Genomic DNA, 25,041 nt, shown 5'->3' on the forward strand with positions numbered 1-25,041 from the left:
CACACTTATTTGTATGTCAAATAAATTCTGTTCACATTCATTCAATAGTTTGGTATGAGTACAAAAATCAGAATGTGTATCAGAAAAAATTCTCAAAGTCAATGAAATTTGAGCTCAACAGTCCTGAGTTTTCCTTCCAATAAATTTTAGTTTTGTCTCTCCTCAGAAAAAACAGTTAAGGAAAACAGTTCACTGGGGGAAAAAACAAAGTCCAGTCTTGTTGCGTGAAAGCGCAAGAAAAGAATAAGGGAAAAATAGCCCTTTAATCTCGATCCAGGAAAATTTTAATCACTCAGTCTCAAGTGATAGGAAAAATAGAGAAAGTGTGAGTGAAGATCCCACCTCAAATTGGAAGAAAATAGAGTTCACGATATAGGGCTTAGGCCTACTCAATCAGATGGTCTAGGGTCCAGATCCATGGGGGCTCGCCATCAAAGGGAATATCCAGAAATGTTTCAACATGAACAAAAACCTGACCTGTATTTTAGGTCAAAATGATAATACAATTATTTCGATTTCAATCTTATTACTTCTTAGAGAAATAACAGTATTAAGACAGCGGAGAGCTGCATTATTGTCTCGTTATAGCAATAATAACCCAAATAAAATGACATATAACATTCACATAAAAGAAGGTCAATATAAAACTCAAATTAAACCATATATACATTCAAATAAACTCAAGACTACACTTAAAACACATGCTTTCTATGATTTCGTCACACAGTTAATGTCACATGTAAACACATTTACTGATCGCTATTAAACCAGCATTTGTCTCATTTCAACCATATACATACAAAAAAACATCAACACTCACCAAATCCTTGTTTAGTGATAACTTCTATCAAATATTTGGCCTCAAAATACCGATGTTCAAACAAAAACAGCCACAGGACCTCTGCTCTAACACTTCTCAAAATGGAGGATTCAATTCTCCCTCTGCCTGAGAGCACGTTCTAGAAAGAGCAGGCTTAAAGGGGCAGTACTCTATTTTCACATACATGACAAAACCAAATGAAAAACTCAAAAATAAATTAAAACACATAGAAAAACAATTTCTTTTCACTTCTTTCTTTCAGAATGTTTCTTCTGCTTGTTTTTGTAATCAAACAAATTATGAGATTTGAATAAAATCAACATAAATGAATTAAATCACTATTGTGCATTATGTATTGTATCTCTTGTCACTATGTAGCTAAATCACCTGTGCTACACCCTCCCTTCCAGAATCTATGCACGTCCCGTTGCATTAGCTCTTATTGGCTGGGATGTAATTGGCACATCAAATGTTGGGGGTAAGGGTGCTTCAGCAAGGTTAAGCCCATTTAGAGAGTTTGTAAAGGCAGTGGTTAGGCCATGAAAAAGTGCTTGGGCAACAGATACTAGCGGGTTTCCCAATTCTCTATACTGCAGTCTTTCGGGCTTTTCTCTTTGCCTTTGTGAACGTCTTATTAAACATTCTGGCTCTTGAGACAGTTCAATCCTTTTAGCATTGGACGAACTATCCACTGGTATTTCAGTTTCCTCTCCGATTTCCACTTCATTACCATTTTGCTCTTCCTCAGCTGGACTTTCAGGTAAGTTTCCACTTAGCTGATTCTCTAACAATTCATCTTCTTCTAGCATTTTATCTGATTCAGTCAACTGATTCATAATATCAGGCATTTGAGTGTGTGAATTATCCAAGCATGCCTCATGTCCAGCAGGATCCATCACCACAGGAAGATGCTCATCACCTGGAGCTATTGAAGGTACTCGAGGATCACATCCTACAGGAAGATGCAAAGTAGGTGTTAAAGTAGCCGATGCTTCTCCATGAGACTTTTCAACGGTAGGGATTGTCAGCCAATACTCGAACTTCATCTTCCATTGACTCAGTGTTTTCTTCTGCACCATCCTCATCAGAATTTTCATCTCTGGACTGTTGACGTGTTCCAGGCTTTGAAACAGGTTTTGGTGAATTAGACACCATTTCACTTGCCACAGGGAGAAATCCACAGGGAAGCAGAAGATCTCGATGCAAGGTACGCACTGATCCTTCTTTTCCTTCAGGTCTTACTGTGTATACTGGAAGTTCACCAGCCCGACGTACTACAATGTAAGCAGATGGTTCCCACTTATCAGCTAGTTTGTGTTTTCCTCGCAAACGGACTTGTCGCACTAAGACTCTATCACCAATTTCCAAGGTAGACTCAACAACATGCTTGTCGAACCTCATCTTGTTCCTATCAGCATTCTTGAGTGCATTGCGAGTAGCAATTTGATAACTCTCCTCAAGGTGCTTTTTAAGGTTTGACACATATTGGGAGTGTGACAGTTGCTTGGAGGTGATGGGTAGACCAAAAGCTAGATCAATGGGTAGTCGGGGCTGCCTCCCAAACATCAGTTCGTAAGGGGTGAATCCTGTGACATCATTCTTCGTACAATTGTACGCGTGGACGAGAGGTTTAACAAAGTCACGCCAGTGAGTTTTCTGTACGTCACTCATGCTACCTAGCATATTCAAAAGTGTTCTGTTAAATCTCTCCACAGGATTACCACGTGGATGATAGGGTGTGGTCCTTCCCTTTTTAATCCCGGAGATGGCACAGAGTTCTTTAATAGTGTGTGACTCAAAATCAGGACCCTGGTCACTGTGTAACCTTTCTGGGAACCCATAGTGGACGATGAAATTGTCCCATAGAGCTTTGGCGACGGTTCGAGCCTTCTGATTGGCCGTTGGTATGGCCATTGCATACTTAGTAAAATGATCTGTTATCACAAGTATGTCTTTGGTATTACTGCGATCCGGCTCCAAAGAAAGGAAGTCAATACACAGTAGCTCTAGGGGTCGAGTTGTTCGTATGTTGACAAGCGGAGCTGCTTTCTCTGGGTGGGCTCTGTGAATCACACAACGAGGACAAGTTTTGATCTTTTGTTCAACATCCAAAGCCATTTTTGGCCAGTAAAACCGGGACCTTACTAGATCAATGGTCCGGTCCATCCCCATGTGGCCCATCTCATCATGGAGGCTGGTCAGGACATTTGCTCTGAACTCTTTGGGTAAAACCAACTGATAAGTCAGAACTTCTCCATCCTGTCTCTTTCTGTACAACACCCCATCTAGGAACACAAAACGATTCCACTCCCTCATCATAAGAGAAAGCTCCGGGAGCTCAGATCTCAAAGTGGGCGAAGGTTTCTCTCCGGTTTTCAGGTGAGTAATAAGCTGAGAGATGGTTGAGTCAGCGCTTTGCCTATCAATGAGATCCTGAACTGACAGATGAGGTATGAGTGAGATTTCATGCTTTTCTTCCTCATAGCTGCTTGGCACAGCACTAGAACTCATAGCAAGAGACTGAACTAACACTGTTTGATCATTTGCACCTTCCGTAACATCTCCAGGCACAGAGCAGATCATATGCTTGTCACAGATGGCTTCAACCTCATCCCGTGAAAGGCTTGTTGTTCCTGGATTCTCAAGATATAAGGTTAGGAACTTATCAATCCTCTCTTGTTCCTTTTTTGAGACAAGGTCAGCAGTTACTTCATGAGGACGCCTAGATAAGCCATCCGCATCAAGGTTAAGTTTCCCTGCCCGATACTTCAAGGAGAAAGAGTAAGTAGAAAGAGCAGATAACCAGCGATAGCTGGCTGCGTCCAACTTCGCAGTAGTTAGGACATATGTAAGCGGGTTACTGTCTGTGACGGCTGTGAATTTACTACCATAAAGATAATCGTGGAACTTTTCAGTCACAGCCCACTTTAAAGCGAGGAATTCCAGTTTGTGTGCTGGATAGCGACGCTCGCTGAGTGACAAACCCCTACTTGCAAAAGCAATCGGCCTCATGCTTCCTGCCTGCTCCTGGTATAATGCAGCTCCTAAACCTGTGGTGCTTGCATCCGTGTGTAAGATGTACGGCAGTTTAGGATCTGCAAACCCCAAGATAGGAGCCGAGGTAAGCTTGTCAATGATTTCATCAAAAGCTTGCTGGCAAGTAGCTGTCCAACGTTGTTTGAATGGCTCTCTAGGATTCAGGTATTGACCTTTTGTGTCTTGGGTGTTCTTCATTTTTCGAAGCGGAGGGTATCCAGAGGTAAGATTGTTTAGAGGTTTCACTATTTTGGAGAAGTCTTTGATAAATCTCCTGTAATACCCTGCGAATCCAAGGAAAGACCTGAGTTCCTTCAAGTTTGTCGGACTTGGCCAGGTTTTTAGTGCCTTGATCTTGTCAGGATCTGTCTCAACACCATCTGCAGACACAATGTGCCCAAGGTATCTCACAGAGGTCTGAAAAAATTTACATTTTTCTGGTGACAACTTGAGACCATAGTCTTTCAGACGCTGAAGAACTCGCAGAAGCCTTTTCTCATGCTCTTCTAATGTTGCAGAAAAGACTATGAGATCATCTATAAATACTAGAACCTCTTTTAGATTAATGTCCCCCATGCAGCGCTCCATTAGTCGCTGGAACGTGCTGGGTGCGTTTGTGACCCCCTGGGGCATCCTATTAAATTCCCAGAATCCCATGGGACAAACAAAGGCGGTTTTCAGCTTGTCAGCATCCTCTACCTCAATCTGATAGTACCCGGACTTGAGGTCTAAGACGGAGAACCATTTAGACCCAGTCAAAGCAGAGAAAGTCTCTTCCAGGTTAGGTAAAGCGTAAGCGTCTTTAATGGTTTGGAGGTTGAGCTTCCGATAATCAATATAAAGTCTCACCTCCCCATTCTTTTTCCTCACCACCACGATTGGGGAAGAGAAAGGCGACTCTGACTCCCTTATAACTCCAGCATCTAACAGTTCTTGTAGATGTTTCCGGACAGCTTGGATGTCCTTCGGGTGAATAGGTCTGGCTTTGTGTTTAAACGGCGTCTCGTCATGCAGTCGAATATGGTGTTTGGTCTTAGTAGTGTGACCGAAATCAAGATCATGGCATGCAAAAACTTCATGCATTGAATTAAGTTCTCTCGTCACTCTTTCCTTCCATTCGGGAGTCAACGGCGAATCGTCAAGATTGAAATCAATTTTAGAGTCATTTGACAACCTTGTATGGTCAAAAGGGGGTGTCAACACACTGTCTTGACTCCTAGGTAAGACACTATGAATTGAATTCACTTCGGCCACCCGGATCCTCGATGGAATGACCACATCGTGCTGTGACTCATTTTTCAGTACAATGGGTAAGTGGTCTCCTTTGACAGGAAGGGTAAGTAAACAACTTGACACCATTATCCCGCCAGGTAAAGATGACGTATGTGGAGCTTCCACAATAACCCATCTGTCATTCACTGGGCTAGCCATCCGGATTGACCCCTCAAGAACTACGGTCTTCCCAGCAGGAATGGTTTCAGGGACTTGACAGTTCAAACCCACCCAACCCAGGTGGTGGTCAGATGCACTCTGCTTGTGCGTGAACTCAAGGACTTGTAGTACTGCTTTGTAACCTTGGTGAATGGGTTGATGACTCAAGGGCTTCGAAGAAGTATACTCAGAATACAGAGAGTTCAATGTGTTAGTGCCTATGAGCACTTGAGCATTAGGTCTGCCGTCTGGAATGATCAACGCAAGGGTCTGCACCTCTGTATCTGATCCTACAAATTCCTTTGGAAAGGTTATCGATGTTTCAATGAACCCCAAGTAAGGAACTTGACAGCCGTTTGCACCTTCAATTTCAAGCAAGTCATGCAAAGGTTGAATGGCTTGATTAGTAAAGTTCTCTTGGTAGAATGAAAGAGGGAAGGTGGTCACTTGTGACCCAGTGTCAAGAAGACAATTAATCTCTTTGTCAGCAACTATCACTCTTGCAGTGCATTTTGTTCCAATAAGGCCAGGTGGAAGCCTTTTGCATTCACGAGTGGGATTGTGGTCAGCGGAGGTAGACACTGTAATGTTATCTCTGGGACACTGAGTAGTTTCTCCAGTTCCTCTTTGTCCCGTAACAGGAACTGGAACTAGTTTAAATCTTGGGAGTCAGGGGACTTACTACTTTTCTCCCACTGCAACTGCTTCTCTCTCAGCTGGCGTTTCTTAGCATTGACCAGGGATGGATTTGGATCACCATCACATTGGGATGCTATATGGCCGTCCTCCCCACAGTGAAAACAATACCAGGGTCTTGGCTTAGTTGGCTTGTTACGTTGCGGGTTGGTCTCTCTGTGTGGCTTCGGCGTGAATGTCTTGGCTGATCTTGGTTGCATACTGGGCTCCTTTGACTTGGACTCTTTACATTTCTTAGGCTGTTTCATTGAGGCAATCTGGTGCTGTAGCTCGACTACCAGTCGTTTTAGTTCTCCCACTTCATCGCACTTCTCAACAGAAGACACGGGACTGACAGAGTGAAGATTTGACACAACACGTCTTGTGGGTCCAGAGGATTGCTTGGCAAGACCTAAGTGTTGGTTCATCCGCACTGCTTTTATGGCTTGCTTATCTTCCTCTGTTCTCAACAGCAGCAGTAAATCAGAGAATGCGGGTGGGTTGTTTCTTTTCCGCTCTAACTGGAGCTCAGTTATTAAAGCATTATCCCAGCATCCTCTGCAGAATTGTTTCAAAAGATGCCGGTCACGCTCATCAGTGGATACACCGCCTCTTTTTATGGATGCATTCAAGATCTTTTGTAGCCTGTGCAGAAATTGCGATGGTTTCTCACCAGCATTTTGGAATGTGCTCATAAACTTTGCAAAGAGCTCGTCTCCATCCTCCACAGTACTAAAAGCTGAATCCAAGAGCTCAAGATAATCATTTGGAGGAGAATGAGGACTTAAGTGTTTCACGATATCAGCTGCAGGTGGAAGGAGGCTGTCTAACATTCGTTGTGAACGTTGCACATCTGAGAGTGTGGGGTCAGTCAAGAGGAATTCAACGTTTGTGCGCCAAGTATCATAGTCTATCTCATTAGCAGAGTATGAAGGTTTTCCTGAGAAGGGTCTCAAGCGTATAGAAGCAAGGGAGTGTGCAGGGGTATCACTTCTCACAATATGCTCCACGACTAAACGCTGCACCTCAGCGGGAGTCACGTCACCCACTGTTATTTTTAGTGGTGCGCCTGCATCAGCATTGGGCCTTGAAAGTGATGCACCAAGTTGTGGCAGAGAAACATTGGACTTTGTCTGGGGAGGGACTGACTCATTTAAAGGCGTGACATCACGTGGGGCTATCGTCGTTGTCTGCATTGACTCCACTATTCTTGTCAAATCACCTTCATGATCAGACTCACTAGCTGAGGACTCAGCTTGTGCAAGTGATACAGCAGAAGCTTTTAATTTAGCTAATTCTTGCAGCAAAAGCTCTTCCATGGGCTTGCCTGTTACTTTTGAGATTTCTTGTAGTCCTTCAATGAAAGTCTGAGTTGCACTGCTGCTGGCTGCAGGTGTATACACAGCGGTAAGGGACTTAATACTGTAAGTGACATCAGAAGAGGTAGGGCTCTGAAAAGCACAGGGAAGAGAAGGTTCTAATGACTGCATTGCTGAGTCATGACTAAATTCAACGATGAGTTGTTTGTGAAATTTACTCTCAGGATCATCAATAGTAATGAATCGTTCAATTGAGCCATATCCTCCCAGATATTTCAGCACCTCGTCATCTCTCTCAGTGTGGGTGAGACCACTGATTATCACAGCGTTACGGATGCAAATGTCTTCAGTGTGCACTACTTCCATTTCTAAATCTAGTTCAGTAAACCCTTTTATTCAAGTTTGTTCTGCATTATCTGTACAACCAGGCTCCTGGCTGGCTCGCCAATTTGTACCACCCGCAATAGCTAATTGCGGTAGGCAGATTTATTTATTTTTTTTTGTCGTGTGGGCCACTAGGTTCGACTAGGGAGCCTGAGTTAACTGTGATTTAGAAATATGTACAGATAAGATGAATCAGAACTTCTTTTGATGTCAGCCGACTATTTACTATTTGAAATGTAAAGATAAAGAAATAAATTTGTTGTAAACAGTCAATGAGAACAATTACAAGAAAAAAAACAAATGAAATGAACAATATACCGGTATGAAAAAAATATACAAAAGTTAGATCTCAAAAAAAAACTATAGGTGCACCTTTGTAAATAACACACACTTATTTGTATGTCAAATAAATTCTGTTCACATTCATTCAATAGTTTGGTATGAGTACAAAAATCAGAATGTGTATCAGAAAAAATTCTCAAAGTCAATGAAATTTGAGCTCAACAGTCCTGAGTTTTCCTTCCAATAAATTTTAGTTTTGTCTCTCCTCAGAAAAAACAGTTAAGGAAAACAGTTCACTGGGGGAAAAAACAAAGTCCAGTCTTGTTGCGTGAAAGCGCAAGAAAAGAATATGGGAAAAATAGCCCTTTAATCTCGATCCAGGAAAATTTTAATCACTCAGTCTCAAGTGATAGGAAAAATAGAGAAAGTGTGAGTGAAGATCCCACCTCAAATTGGAAGAAAATAGAGTTCACGATATAGGGCTTAGGCCTACTCAATCAGATGGTCTAGGGTCCAGATCCATGGGGGCTCGCCATCAAAGGGAATATCCAGAAATGTTTCAACAGGAACAAAAACCTGACCTGTATTTTAGGTCAAAATGATAATACAATTATTTCGATTTCAATCTTATTACTTCTGAGAGAAATAACAGTATTAAGACAGCGGAGAGCTGCATTATTGTCTCGTTATAGCAATAATAACCCAAATAAAATGACATATAACATTCACATAAAAGAAGGTCAATATAAAACTCAAATTAAACCATATATACATTCAAATAAACTCAAGACTACACTTAAAACACATGCTTTCTATGATTTCGTCACACAGTTAATGTCACATGTAAACACATTTACTGATCGCTATTAAACCAGCATTTGTCTCATTTCAACCATATACATACAAAAAAACATCAACACTCACCAAATCCTTGTTTAGTGATAACTTCTATCAAATATTTGGCCTCAAAATACCGATGTTCAAACAAAAACAGCCACAGGACCTCTGCTCTAACACTTCTCAAAATGGAGGATTCAATTCTCCCTCTGCCTGAGAGCACGTTCTAGAAAGAGCAGGCTTAAAGGGGCAGTACTCTATTTTCACATACATGACAAAACCAAATGAAAAACTCAAAAATAAATTAAAACACATAGAAAAACAATTTCTTTTCACTTCTTTCTTTCAGAATGTTTCTTCTGCTTGTTTTTGTAATCAAACAAATTATGAGATTTGAATAAAATCAACATAAATGAATTAAATCACTATTGTGCATTATGTATTGTATCTCTTGTCACTATGTAGCTAAATCACCTGTGCTACACCGTCATCATCCACACACCCGTTATTTCCAAATAAAATAACCTCAGTCTTATCCTCATTTAATTGGAGAAAATTTTTCGCAAGCCAGCACTTAACTTCTGCCAAACATGCATGAATGGCACATTTATGCCCTTGTTTCAATGGTAAGTAAATTTGAGAATCATCTGCATAAAGATGATACTGAGTCCCAAATTTCTCAAAGATAGAGCCCAGAGGGAGCATATAAAGGGAAAATAAAATTGGTCCCAGTATTGAGCCCTGTGGAACCCCACACAAGGGGGGCAACGGAAGAAGAATAATCACCTAAGCAGACTGAAAAAGTCCTCTCTTTCAAATAAGAAGAGAACCATTTCAGGGCTAAGCCCTGAATAGCAATCTGATCCCTAAGACGATCAATGAGAATGTTCTAATACATAAATCTCTTGTCTTAGGGGGATATGAGAGGGGGAAGCACGATCATTCGAATATACTCCAAGGTTTCTACTAATACAAAGCCATATGCTAAATCACTGAAGTAACCCTTTAATGACACGACAGGTGAGTTAAATGACTAATGAAAAGTAACTGAGAAATTGGGTCAAAATAGCAGACAACAAAGGCAGAATCAAAGCACAAAGAAACGTGACAGAACATAACTCTGACATAACTTAGTCAGTATCCGCGAAATATCTCATTAAATGTATACTTTATAAATTGAGTATAAGTAAACAATTACTTTATATATCAAGTACTTTTAATATTTAAAAAAAAAAATTAATAATTATGCTAGATGGCTGCATGGATGATCAAGCAGCCAAAGGGGGAATTAGTTAAATGTAAACTGTCTGGGGTACAGTATTTGATTATTTTTTTTGTAAAATAAAAGGCCTAGAGAAAATCTGAGCCCATTTGAAACTGTTGAAAAGCGTACATCAATAGAATTGTGAATTATTGCAAAAGAAATGTCTATTAATTTAGAAATTAAACTATGTTATTCCCTTAACTATGTTATTCCCTTCCCTTAACCAGTTAATTCACTATGATACCAAACAGAGATCAAGTTAGAAGCGACCAAACCCATTTTGAAAGTACTTCGACTTTTCAGGGAGGATTTTTCAGGCGTGACTTTTTACTGCGGCGAGCCGAAGTACTCTCAGTAGTGCTATTCCGTCATACATTATAGTTTCATTTTAACCTGCTAAGAAAAGAGCCACGTTTTATTTTGTGTCACTATACTAGGTCATTCAACTATTCGTGTAACTGTATTTAAATAGGGAAAATGTGGAGGTGTTTTGTCACTTCTAACTTGATCTCTGTTTGGTACCATAGTGAATGAACTGGGCTTAGTAGGCTAAGCTAAATGCTATCAGATCGTCACCGCACGTCAGACTGATTAAGTGCACGCACTGAGATGAGAGAGGTATTTTTCAACTCGTCTTAGTTAAGGGAATAACAGTTTAATATGAAAATGTGGTGGAGTATCCCTTTAAGGGACTCCTTTACATGACATCAAGCCAGGAGATTACATGGTGATAAGGGACCTAAGGAGGAAGAGCCGGAAGGCGAAAAGGTGGCTAGGATCTTTTGTCGTGCTTCTGACGACACACACCACCGTCAAGGTTGCTAAGAGAGAGCGACGTGGGTGCATGTGAGCCACTGCAGAAAGGGGAGAAGGAGCCGAGAGGAGAGGAGCACGAGGCACATGTCTGTGCGGGCGGAGATCAAACACAAACATTAATTGGCATTATGATCTGAGGAGCAGAGAAACTGGCAAACCGTGGCACTGAGGAAACCAGTTTTCAAGTTAGAACATATTGAAAGCCAACAGAATTGAGAAGCGGGTAGAAGGTTATTGAACAGGATATACAACCATAGTTGTGCCATCTGAAGAAAGGTGGCGCCTTTTCGTTAAAGTTCCCATGGCATGACACTTATGAGGTTTTTCAACATTAATATGAGTTCCCCTAGCCTGAATATTGTCCCCAAGTGGCTAGAAATTTTAATCAGTGTAAACCAAGTTCTTGCTAACGTTCTCTGCCTTTGAGAAAATGAGAGCTCAGACAAGCTGATCTTGAATTCTCCAGTTATGACGTCATAACATGAAATGTTACTTCCCCTTCCTCTGCTTTGCCCGCCCAGAGAATTAGTAGAGAATGGGTTCAGTTTATCAGTCACGATGTCAGCACAGGCTTTACCATATGGATTTGACAGCACCGCCACAAACAGTGAGTAACAGTGTTCATTAAAGCTACACTGTGTGATATTTTCCCCCATCTAGTGGTGTAAAGGTATATGACCCTCCAGTGAATATTAGTTTCTGTTCCTCTCAATTCTGATTTCGTTTTAACTCCTACGGTGGCCGATTTAGTCCAAGATTAACGTGGCAATCCCCCTCTTCACATTCAACACGGTGCCATTGAATGTTAAAACGTGAAAGGCGAAGCTTGAATTTACGGGTATGTCTTTCTTTGGCTAATGTACTTTCAAGATGGAAGGGCAACATGGCGACCAGCATTCAAACCACTCACCCGTATGTATTTTCAATGGCATATTATAAACGAGATTACGTTTATTATGTTTAAAGTATTACGAGAATACTTTATTACTTGAAAGAAGTAAATATACATTAATGAGCACATATATTTTTGAAAGAACTAAGTGTTTTTAGCTAAGAATAAACAAAAAAAGTTACACAGTGTAGCTTTAAATCTGCAGTAGGTAACTTTTGTAAAAATGTATTTTTTACATATTTGTTAAACCTGTCATTATGTCCTGACAGTAGAACGTGAGACAGATAACCTTTGAAAAAATAAAGCTCCTCTAGCTCCTCCCAGTGGTCCTATTGCCATTTGCAGAAATACACCGCTCCCGGTAAGAAACAACTAATCAGAGCCAGGAGGAGTGGCAGTTAGCTGTGTCAGTCAAGCTTGTGTGTGCGCTGATCACAACCCCCTTTTCATGTATACAGGCGTTTAAATTCAAGATTACCGGTCTGCCGCAGCTTTACTTATGCCGGGCAACAAACAATCCAAACTGCCAGTTCCTCGAGTGGCACCTGCCTGCTCATAAAATAAAGACGGGTAAACGGAAAAAGACAGATGACAATGATAAAAAAGAAAAAAAGAAAGAATTAGATAGAGCCTAAAATAAAAATTAAATATTGGAGCGGCTTTTCAGAGGTGGAGGGAGCCGTTAAAGGGATCCCCTGGTGTTGAGACTTGTATGGCTTAATATAACATAAATGATGTCTCTTACTGAATTATGTAGTAGAAAACCCATGAAAGTTCTACGTTATTTAAAAAATCGATTTTATATTTGGACCATGGGCGGCGCCATTTTGTTTGCGTTCTAGGTTGATGACGTAGATTGGTTGAACTCCTCAATCAGCTGGCGTTACCCGTAGCTATTTTTACCACAATGAAAATTGTTTCAGAGTTAAACAAAACCAATGAATTGCTTTGTAATTGTACTTAAAACACACTCAAACATACATGTGCACACAAACTCACCTACACAAACAGATCGGCGGCCGGGCACACACACCTGACAGACTGCGTTGTGTCTCAATCGAGATGTTGGGCTGCTCAGTCTCCATGACAGGGGCTGAATCCGAAATCGACCCCCTATACCCTGAAATAGGGCATTATTTGAAGGGACGGCCATTTGTAGTGTTGTCCGACATCATAGTGGACATGTTCGAGTGCAGTCATTCAGTCTCACGTTGCACCGCAGTGTACAGCCGATTTACAACAGCTGTCCGACTTCACGCACCCAAACATACATGTGGACACAAACTCTCTCGCTCACACAGACTCACACACACCCCAACAGATCGGCGCGAACACACACACACACACACACATATGAGGCGCGAACAGATCGGCGCGAACACACACGCACTGCGTGCGCGCATACATCACTATTCCCTGTGTTGATATCATAGATAGACTGTTGATATGCAGTAGATTAACTGTAATGCCTAATGTATCCAGCAGAGGGAAATATCTAGGTAGGATGATGGGATAAGTTAACGTGAGGAAGAGAGGCAGGATGTTTTGGTGATGATGCATGGGATTGTTTGTGCATTAAAGTTTGAGCACGCTCAGTGAATTAACCTCAATCTTTAAACTTTCACTTTTAAGACACAAATTACTTTCGCTACTTTTGTTCACTAATACAACTTGAAGGAGTTAATGAAGACGATCGAGTGCGTGAAGTCGGACAGCTGTTGTGTGTAAATCGGCTGTACACTCGTTATTGCGGTGGAACCGGGTGGAACGTGAGACTGAATGACTGTACTCGAACATGTCCCTATGGTGTCGGACAACACTACAAATGGCCGTCCCTTCAAATAATGCCCTATTTCAGGGTATAGGGGGTCGATTTCGGATTCAGCCCCGGTCGTGGAGACTGAGCAGCCCAACATCTCGATTGAGACACAACGCAGTCAGTCAGGTGTGTGTGCCCGCCCGCCGATCTGTTTGTGACTTGTGTAGGTGAGTTTGTGTGCACATGTATGTTTGAGTGTGTGAAGTCGGACAGCTGTTGTAAATCGGCTGTACACTGCGGTGCAACGTGAGACTGAATGACTGCACTTGAACATGTCCACTATGGTGTCGGACAACACTACAAATGGCCGTCCCTTCAAATAATGCCCTATTTCAAGGTATAGGGGGTCGATTTCGGATTCAGCCCCTGTCGTGGAGACTGAGCAGCCCAACATCTCGATTGAGACACAACGCAGTCTGTCAGGTGTGTGTGCCCGCCCGCCGATCTGTTTGTGACTTGTGTAGGTGAGTTTGTGTGCACATGTATGTTTGAGTGTGTTTTAAGTACAATTACAAAGCAATTCATTGGTTTTGTTTAACTCTGAAACAATTTTCGAGTTGCGTTGTGGTAAAAATAGCTACGGGTAATGCCAGCTGATTGAGGAGTTCAACCAATCTACGTCATCAACCTAGAACGCAAACAAAATGGCGCCGCCCATGGTCCAAATATAAAATCGATTTTTTTAAATAACGTAGATCTTTCATGGGTTTTCTACTACATAATTCAGTAAGAGACATCATTTATGTTATATTAAGCCATACAAGTCTCAACACCAGGGGATCCCTTTAAGTGTCCTGAAAGGATTAAAAACCGATGCAGAGTTAGCCACATTTCTGCTTGACAAGTAAGGATCCCTGCTTGATTTGTTTCATTTTTAAAGAAATACACAACTGTGTCAAAACTGAAGTGGAGGAAGGGCTGTAGCACAGCAGAGGATAAGGGGGAGTGACCTGTGAGCTGTGCTTGTTCAAGTTTTCAGGCTAAATCAATATTTTGACCTACTGTAACTTTAATGCCTGATCTGGGACCAATGATTTTTTATATGTAGCTAATCATTCAAGTTCAGACATACTTTCTTTATAAATCGTTTAATACTGTTAGTCCCGCCGCTGACCATCTTGATTCACAAAGCTGCATCAGTTGAATCAAGCCAGTGACCAAAAACTATCAACTTCATGTCTTTTCCTTTAGTAGCATGGAAAAAAACTGTTATTTAGAGGATTAAACAACAGAGAGCGATCAAAGAACATTATTTATAATGTTCGAATCTGTCAATCAAACGTATAACTGCAGTGCACACTTGTCCAAACTGCCGTTTGAATGAATTAGACTGCTAACAGAAGCTCTTACTGTATGTCGATGTCGTGTTTGTTGTTAGTTGTGGTGAAAGCATTTTGTGAGAGAAATAATATTGCAAAGTTCACTCGTGTTTATTCAGAGCTCTCAGATTCAAACTAAATAAATTTAGGACGCACAGCGCTCTCAAAAGCTTGGTACAATAACACTTTCTCAGCAAACTTTACCCAGCTCTCCGTCTCTCTCTCTCTGGACTGGCAGTGCTGTGGCTGCTGCTTGTGCCTGACTAAACCACGCCCCCTTCGCCACATATTCTCATAAACTTCGAAACTTCACAGCAATAAATCATCAGAAATATTGCTGACTTGTGCGTCTCAAGCACCCTCTTTACTTTCATCCTAATGCCCGTTAGTTGTCCATGGATTGCTGTATATTTAGCGTTGAAAATGAAAACATCATTTCAAATTGATTTTACAGTCGATTCAATGAACACATGTCTCAAAAATCAAATAGGATTTTTTTTACTACTCTTTTACTCTTTTTATTTTTTTATTTTTTTTAAAGATACTCTTTTCCTATAGGAGGTATAAGAGTCCACCGTCGCCTTTTGGCTTGAATTGCTCAGTTGGGGACACTAAAATTATGTTATTATTTTATAATAATTATATTATTAAGTTATTCTATATAACTAAATATACAAATAAAATTAATGAATTAGGTCTAGGTCTTATTTAATTCTATAAACTATAATACTGATCTGCCAGCATTGTCACTAGGCTATATGATAAATTAAAATAATCTGATAACATCACCGTTTTCTCCAGAGCGACTGTACAGCCAAATAAAATTTTGTTGCAATATCGTCCTGTTTAACACTGTGAAGCTGCTTTGAAACAATTGTCATTGTAAAAGCGCTTTATAAATTTGATTGAAAAAGTTGATTGATCGATTGATTGATTGATTGATTGATTGAAGAGCTTGGGCTTTTCTTTTGTTTCCTTAGTTCACACTCTGTACAGACACTGACGGCTGTATTGAATGTGGCTCTTCTTGCAAGAATAAATCTTTATAAAGACAACTGGCTAAGGTTTGTCTCTTATTCAGTAATGCAACAGAGTTAATTATTTTTGCCACAACAGTTCCATTTTAAAAAGAAATCATAACTGCAAGGATTTATAGTCAGGATTTAGACCGTATCATAGTACTGAAATTTCTCTCATTAGAGTTGCAAATTATTTGCTCTTATCATCTGACCGTGGACGTATTAGTGTTACTATTAGTGTTACTGGACTTTAGTGATACATTTGATACTATCAACAACAACATTCTTTTGAATAGACTTGAAAATGATCTTGGCATTAGTAGAATTGCCTTGGCATGGTTCAAATCATATTTATCTGACAGTTATCAGTTTGCAGCAGAAAATAAAGAGATATCATACCTATCACAAGTTCAATACGGTGTACTGCAAGGCTCAGTAATAGGAATGCTGCTTTTCACACTGTACTCTTGGGAGATTAGTGTAGCATCTGTGGTCTCTTACAATGAGGATCAAAGAGGAACCCAATGTTGATTGTAAAAAGGGGGGGGGGGGGGGGGGGGTAGCTTTTAGCCGCATGTAAATTAAGAGCCACGCCACAGAGTCTGGGGGAAGTGACAACTTCGGCAGTTTTACGACCCCGTCCAAATAACACAGGCCCTGATCGGGTCACACGACTCGAACCCTGTTTCCCCCCCCCCCCCCCCCCTTTCATTCCCCAGACCGAAAGGCGCCAAGGCTCCTGTCAATACACAAGGACTCACAAACACACACACACATTCCTTATGAAGCTTTAATTAAGACTATTCTAGACTGTATACGAGGTAGCTTGGTGTGTATATGCATGCTCCTTGACTCAGCCTACTCAGTCATGGCATAGAAACAATGTAAGCTCATTTTAAATGCTTGTATTTCTGTGTAAAATTGTATCTCTGTTTTAATATCTCCCAGCCATAAGGTGTTTGATACCTAAATATTCCTATTTCTTTGACTTACTCAACGATGCACAAAATGGGATTGTGAAATGTATCATTAATATGTTTAGCCGACTTGGGAGTCAAACCATACAAAATCAACACCCCTTTACGACACCTCAGAAACATGCAAAATAGGCATAAAATGAGACAAAGAAAACTTTTCCCGCTCAGAATTCACCCTCTGGATTGGGTGAATTAGCCAGAAGGGGGCGCGGATTAATCGTCTTAAAAGACCAGTGGAGACCACAATCCCTCTTCTAGCTTCTACTTCCTTCCTCTCTTCTCTTCTGAAAACTCCTCTTCAAGAAACTCCTTCTCTACAATCCGGTCTTCAACAACCCTTTGTTCCTCGTTCCATCAACTTACTAGCCCAGGGGCTTCTTCAGGAAGTGGGCCCGAAGCGCCGCTAAAGGAAAAACTACGTCACCTCCCGACCTCGGAGAGAACCCCCGGAGACGCAGAAATATACACACACACAAGCGAGAAGCCAAAACGAAACCAAAAAGAATGCAAGTATTCTTCTTCTTATAAAATTCAACTGCTGTAAAGAGGGTGTGTATTTTCCCGTTGGGACAAATTAACTCCGTGAAGGTCGTATTTGGTGAACTTGAAGGAAAGCTGTGTTTTTACCTCTAATGCTTTGCACCATCTCTCTCTCTCTCTCTCTCTCTCTCTCTCTCTCTCTCTCTCTCTCTCTCTCTCTCTCTCTCTCTCTCTCTCTCTCTCTCTCTCTCATCAGTCTATTCATTATTCTCTTTTATGTATTCTTTCGTTAATACCTACATGTCTACTTTCTTGATGCATATTTAGTGTGTACTTTCTGTGTGAATCGTAGTGTTTATTTTTAGTCTGTGTTTATTAAACCTCCAAAAGACAATTTAATGAGTTGGGTCTGTTGTTCTCCCACAATACACAAAGTCAATGAAACTTGCGATCTAAGTTACCTAACTGCTTATGCTACTATGTTAGTAAGTAAACTGTATGACCATTTGAAATATTGACTTGTCCTGATCAGTAAAGTTAATGTTTCTTATGCGCTCGTAAAGCAGTAATCCCTTATGGAGAATTGATTTGAAAAGTCTATAGCTAATTTGGTGGACGAACTTAGTAGGATAATTTCAAGCAATTTCATAAAGGGTTACTTGTATTTAATTAAACAATTTTCCCTATCGGAAAATTTTTAATACGTAATGAATGACTGGCAAATTATATTCATAAATTCATGAATATTGAATATTGAATCCCTTTTGAGTTAATTATTCCCCGAGACATTAAACTCATAAGTCGTTGTTGTTACATTAGAAAGCATGGCGTTTCACAGTTATGCTGATGATATTCAGCTCTATTTTTCTTCTCGCCCTGACAAAACGTACCATTTCAAAAAATTGATGGAATGTATAGCTAATATAAAAAAATTGGATAATAGTAATGTCTAGTCTAGTAATGTCTTGTATAATTTAATTCTGACAAAAAAGAGATTTTAATTATTGGACCAAAAACCTCTGCACGTAGTAACTTAGAATACTAATTGATACTATTTGCTCTGTCATTGTCATTAGTTAGAAACCTGAAAGTGCTCTTTGATACCAATCTTTCATTTGAAAGCCGTATTTCCATCTTAAAAACATATCTAAATTACGACAAATACTCTCAATGGAAAATGCAGAACAGTTAGTTTATAATAATAATAATAATAATAGATTTTATTTATAATGCACTTTTCATTCCGAAGAATCTCAAAGGCTGCATTTACACTGCAGGTCTTGATGCACAATTCCGATTTGGTGACTATATCCGATTTTTTGACGACCCGCTTACATCATCTTTTCAAAAGCGAACCCGTATCCGATATTTGCATTTACACTGTATACTGGTAAAACAGCCCAAGACGTTCTTAACTTAAATAAATAAATAAATACTACTGGGTGGTTTCCCTGCATGCTTAATAAACAAACTCCAGCTAGTCCAAAACACAGCAGCTAGCGTTCTTACTAGAACGACCATATTAGCCCGGTTCTGTCAAAACTGCATCGGATCACTATTAAACATTGCATACACCTTAAAATCTTGCTAATTACTTACAATACACTAAATGGTTTTGCACCTCAGTACTTGAGCAAGCTCTTAACACATTATACATCATGTCTGTTGTGATCTCAAAATTCTGGCCAGTTGATCATACCTAGAATACCAAAATCTTCTTCAGCTGGTCGATCCTTTTCATATTTAGCACCTAAACTCTGGAACAGTTTTCCTAGCATTGTTAAGGAAGCAGACACACTATGTCAGTTTAAATCTAAAAACATGTTTCTTTAACCTGGCATACACATAGAACATTATCAATTTATATTATTCAAATCAGTTAAATGATTGTTAGGCTGCATTAGGTCACCCAGAACCGGGAACACTTCCCATAACACCTCATGTACTTGTTACATCATAAGAGGAATGGTATCTAAACTAATATAAGTCTCTCTGTTTATCCCAAGGTTTACAGTAGCCTGCCGGTTCCAAGTCATATCCAGATCAGATGGTAGACCTGTGCCTAAACACGACCACAATGCAGCCCTGAAGTCAGCCCCACAGTCAGCAGAGACTGTGTCAACTAGACTCCCCTGTGACGGCCTCCTTCACGTCACTTTCCCTCTTTACAGATACTGTAGGCCTAGGTGCTTTAAAAACAATCTATAAATGAAGGTGACTTGACTTAAAAATACAAAAAACAGACTGATGGCAGGGTCTCACTATCTACATTGTATTTGCTAATTTTGTCCCATAAATGATGGCTATGTTGAAAGAAAAGTCTAAAAACGATGTATCTAAAGAAAAAAAAAAGACATTTTCACAATGAAAAATGTTATGCACATTTCATGGACGTTAAATTGTATTACATTCGGGATGTCTTCACAATTATAAAGCAAGATTTATTAACCAAATCTATCACTGACAAGCATGAGTTCTCAAAATTTCTAAAATTATTAAAATAATAAATTTTCAAGGTCTATTGTATATCGCCATGGGCCAACATGACCAATAAGGCATCTATGTATTTTATATTTCTATTTTCAGGATTACTAGAGAGCTACAGCCAAAAGAGTTTGTCAGGAGATAAACTCTGCAGGAATCTGGATTTCGAGAGCAAGAGTCGCCCCGTTCCCGGTTAGGGGATAGAATGTAAACTTTTACACAATAAAAATCATTATGTCCAAAGTCCTCATAAAACACACACATGTGTAGTCCTGGTAAACCCTATGTTATGGGGACAAAATGTCCCCACAAGGATGGTAAAGAAATCTTTGACCATGAGGGGACACATTTTGGTCCCCATAAGGAAAGCTTATAAATCATACTAAATTATATATATATATATATATATATATATATATATATATATATATATATATATATATATATATATATCATAGACCGTAAAAAAATATGGACGACTCGACATCATCCGTTTCCGCTTGCCATATTTGAAGCTTTCAGCCAGCCTTGCACACGGCGCGGACATCTTGGGACCGAGTCTGCGCAGTAGCGATTTCGGGACCGGAGTTGCGCAGTAGAGCGCAGGAAGTAGAGCAGGAAGTACAGTCGCGATATCAAAAGCCCGCCCACACTCTCGCAGATGCAGAACAATTAATTATGTTGGTGTGAAATAAACAGTTATGGAAATGTAGAAATTAAAGCTAAAGCTCTAATCTGCTCCCAAAAATTTCGAAAAAAGTCCGTTAGTGCCTCAGTGACAACTTCACTCAGAGAAGCCGTCAGTCTCAGCTGTCAATCATGACGTCACACACCCCGGTTTTATAGCATCAAATAACTAACTCAAACTAAACTTATTTTTAAAACGAACACCTGAAATGAAATCATCATGATGATAACTGCCTTCAGTGACATAAACTAACTTTGGGGAAAACATTTTTGAAGTGTAATTTTATTATTTAGTTTGCCTCGCGTCCATTAGAAATCACAGAGGGGCGGCTATACTGGGACCGGTCACCGGGGGGTGATCGAGGCGTGAAAGCTTCAGTAAATGAGAGGGAGACTGCAGGCTTGATATATATATAGACACACAAATGCATAAAGATTTCTGTGAGGGTTGAGTTTAGATTAAGGGTCCGGATTAGAGAATAGAATATACAGTTTGTACAGTACAAAAAATATGTCTATGAAAAGTGTGTGTAAGGTTTAGGTATACCCTACATTATGGGCTCAAAATCTCCCCCACAAAGATGGTAATAGCAATATCATTGTGGATGTTTTTTGGTCCCCATGAGAAAAACAACTTATAAATCATACATAAGTGATTTACAATACCGTTCTAACCAAGCAGTTCAATGTTGACCACACACACACACACACCACACTGTGGATATAAAAAAAGTTCTTAGCAGGGATACAGTTAACAATAGAAGCCGTTGATTTCTAGACTTAATCCTAATTAAAAATAAATAAATTAACCATGTGTATTTGCCATCCAGTAGTGAATCCGATGGAATCAGAAGTAGCCTAATGCCTCTTAATCAACAAACCTTCTACAATTTCAAAAGTAATAATATAAAACCATCCTTAGCCTAAAGAAAAAATATAGCCAACAAGTATTCATAAGTAATACTTTACATATTCAATTCCACAGTCCGCTCCAGTGAGGCCGAAATTGTATGTAGGCTATAGCTTACAGTAATACATCTGTATGACTACGATCTGTACATTATAACTGTATGAATGTGCACTTGAATGAATGTGGATGACACATCAAATGCATTCTGACTTAATTCTAAGTCATGTTGTCTTGTTCATTGTGGTAGCCAATATGATAATAATTTAACTAAAATCTAAATTGTAAAAGGTTATCTCTCTCTCTCTCTCTCTCTCTCTCTCTCTCTCTCTCTCTCTCTCTCTCTCTCTCTCTCTCTCTCTCTCTCTCTGTGTGTGTGTTTGTGTGTGTGTGTGTGTGTGTGTGTGTGTGTGTGTGTGTGTGTACATCTTGCCCTATAGCAGAGCTCCTCTCACCCTCATCTTATTTTTTTTCTCTTAGAGATGGCATAAAATCTCATCTCAGCACTTCTGATCAGCGTTATTTTTAATTTTGTCATTTCATCTAAATATCAACATGTGTGAGAATTAGTTTAAAATTTAAGAGATAATTGATCTAATATTGTGTCTCTGGAAAATAACAATCTATGACATTATATGATGCTGAATATCAAAGTTTTTGTGTCTGTTTGTTAATGAGATTTTTGTAGACACACCAATGCATTTGAATTTGCACAAAAGTTAATAGTTTTTATTTTGAAGTATATGTTCTCCACTAATTAAAATACGTAGCCTGTTAGCAAACAGCGCAACTGGTAGTGGTCAAAGGATAGTCTATCGTTTTAAATAAATTAGCCTTTATATTTCCGAATGAGTAGGCTAAACGAAGGAACCCTCAAAACCATGTACCTAACCTAACCGTCCAAATCCTAACCGTCCCTAAGTAAAACAATTACCGTCCAAATAGCACGTCACTGTACACGCTTACAGCCTTTAGCTAACATTAAAAAAGTTAAAAATAAATAAATAAATAAATAAATAAATAAATAAATAAATAAATAAATAAATAAATAAATAAATAAATAACACATATTTGACCTAGACATTAGCAAGCACTGTATTATTGAAAGCGTATCAAAAGCTTCTGACAGTTGTTAAGAAACTGTATCGTTATGCCCTCAAACACAAATCGTTCCGATTTCATAATCAAATAGGGTACTGGCTGGGTATATCGCCATGCGCTTCTATTTAACCTTGTTTTAAAGGCATGCTATCTAATAAGCTGTTAATATGTTTTGATAGAGCAGAAACCCAAAACATGAAATTTAAAGCAAATTACATATCCGCTTTTAATGTTCTTCCTCATCATCAGCATAAGGTTATATTTATAATTTAAAAAATGAAACCTACCACAGACGTTACTGTTTGTTCTCCACTTGTTTTCTTTTCATTCGTTTATTTACCGCGCATGTGTAAGATGGCAAAAAGTATCAATCGAATGATCTGTAGTAATCTATATTCAGATTTTGTAAATAGTGTATTCCTCTAATTTCAGTTTATCTTCTCGGTTCGCAACAAATTGCTCATCAGCCGACACTAGCTCATTTCCCCGCGCTCCTGCTGTTGCTTCGATGTGAAATGATGCGCATTTGTCCAGTCAGGCGCGGAAACACACCCTAGCAGTCAAACACTGCAGTTCATAGGAACGTGAATTCTTGAATGAACGTATTTACATATCCTGCTAACCAGACGAGACGCATTATTGGGAAGCCAGACGGAACAGTTTAAGAAACGGGGGGAGTTTGCTAGTCACCATGAAATCCAATTAATATGGAATATTGCAATAGCTTGCTTATCTGTGGACATTATCATTTTCTCACTTCATAATCAGGCTAATCAAAGTAATTTCTCCTCCCTTTTGCAACATCTCTTCTATGATGACGTATTTACTGGCGGAAGGGTGGGGCAATCTGTGATTACAGATAAGCATTTAGCTTTTATCCTAAGCAACTTACAAAAGAGAAATTAAGCTACATCAAAAAGCCCACAAAAACGTTGTAGTACACAATAGCCTATATATATATATATATATATATATATATATATATATATATATATATATATATATATATATATATATATATATATATATAACAACAAAGACAATTCAACAATTAATTAAAACAAAAACAGCTTTAAATAAATAAATGTGTCTATCAACTTTTTAGTGTTCCAGGTTACGTTGGTGTGTTTTTGATGGTAAGAGGAAACACATTCCATATAGCATGAAGGCTTTGAGTGACAAAGTTCTTTCCCCCATGGTCTTGAGTTGAAGGCTACATGAAGGCTGATGAAGTAAAAGAAAGCTAGCAGAACAGAGAGAATGTGCTGCTGTATAAGAAATAGATCACAAAAGATGTGATCTGACACTGGTGCAGTCTCATGCAGTGCCTTGTATGTTTAAATGAATCAATTCTTGCATTTATAGGAAGCCAGTGCAACCATGAAAGCACCGGTGTGATGTGTTCCTGAGGAGTAAGCACATGAGCGGCAGAATTTTGTCAGAATATACTGCAGCCTGCTGCTTAGAAATTTAGCCGGTGCGGAATCTTGGTGTCATTTTTGATATACAGTTAACATTTGAGGCACTCTTAAAACACATCTCTAAAATTGTGTTTTTTTTTTACCATCTGAGAAACTTTGCTTTTCTCTCTTTTGCTGACATAGAAAGGCTTATACATGCATTCATTTCAACTGGGTTAGATTACTGTAGTGCCTTATTCTTTGGCCTTGTGTGGATAAGCTCAGCTGGTTGTCAAACACTACCCCCAGGTTCCTTGCTGTCCTATGAGATCGCAATAGCAAATGACAACAATCCAATCAATTCCTGATGGACAGAATCAAGTTCTGCCCTATTTTTTTCTTTCTTTCATTTATACACCACAATAGGGAAGAAAAGACTATTGCAACTTCTGTTTCAAGCCAGCTTTAAGGAAATATATCAGACTAATCTTGTCAGGGTTCTGTCACTTCGGTCTAGCTTCCCCTTGGTTTTGTGACAGAGCCCTGACACTACTATATTGCATGTCTTCTGTGAGCGTGTAGCTTTGAGCATGCTTTGGTTTTGTGTTGGGATTTGGACATTCTTTTGCATGCTTTCCTGTTGTCATGTTTTGTGTGAACATGCAGCTTATGAGTTTTCATTAGCTGCATGTTCATGTCACGTTTTGTGTGAGTGCATGTTCATGTCACGTTTGGTGTGAGCACATGTTCATGTGTTTCTTGTCCCATGTGCTCATGTCGATTGGCTAACACCGCCCACCTTATTTCCTGCATGTTTTTGTATGTAAATACAACTAAAATCACAGTGTTTAATTGTTTTATATTTTACAGTGACCCTTACCCTTACTGTAAAATGTATTCACAGTAACTTACTGGCAAAGATTAGCCAGCAAGTTACTGTAAATACAACTAAAATCACAGTATTTAACTGTGTTTGATTTCAGAATGTATACATAAAATACTGTAAATGGAAGTACAGTACCTTTACTGTAAAACGTATTCACAGTAACTTACTGGCAACGATTAGATAATGAATATGCACGATATTGTTAT

The 25,041-nt window shown here is 39.4% G+C and overlaps 1 protein-coding gene across 1 annotated transcript in view; it reads right to left on the bottom strand.

The window, feature by feature from the left end:
* The window catches only part of si:dkey-43k4.5 (potassium voltage-gated channel subfamily S member 2), a 45,103-nt gene extending 22,016 nt beyond the window's left edge, over nt 1-23,087 (bottom strand). The window contains exon 1 of the mRNA XM_067459387.1: nt 22,837-23,087. The gene's annotated coding sequence lies outside the window, so the exon portion shown is untranslated. The remainder of the gene's footprint in view (nt 1-22,836) is intronic.
* Nucleotides 23,088-25,041: the final 1,954 nt, after the last annotated feature.

This window comes from Pseudorasbora parva, chromosome 12, assembly GCF_024679245.1.
Source record: "Pseudorasbora parva isolate DD20220531a chromosome 12, ASM2467924v1, whole genome shotgun sequence".
NCBI lineage: Eukaryota > Metazoa > Chordata > Actinopteri > Cypriniformes > Gobionidae > Pseudorasbora > Pseudorasbora parva.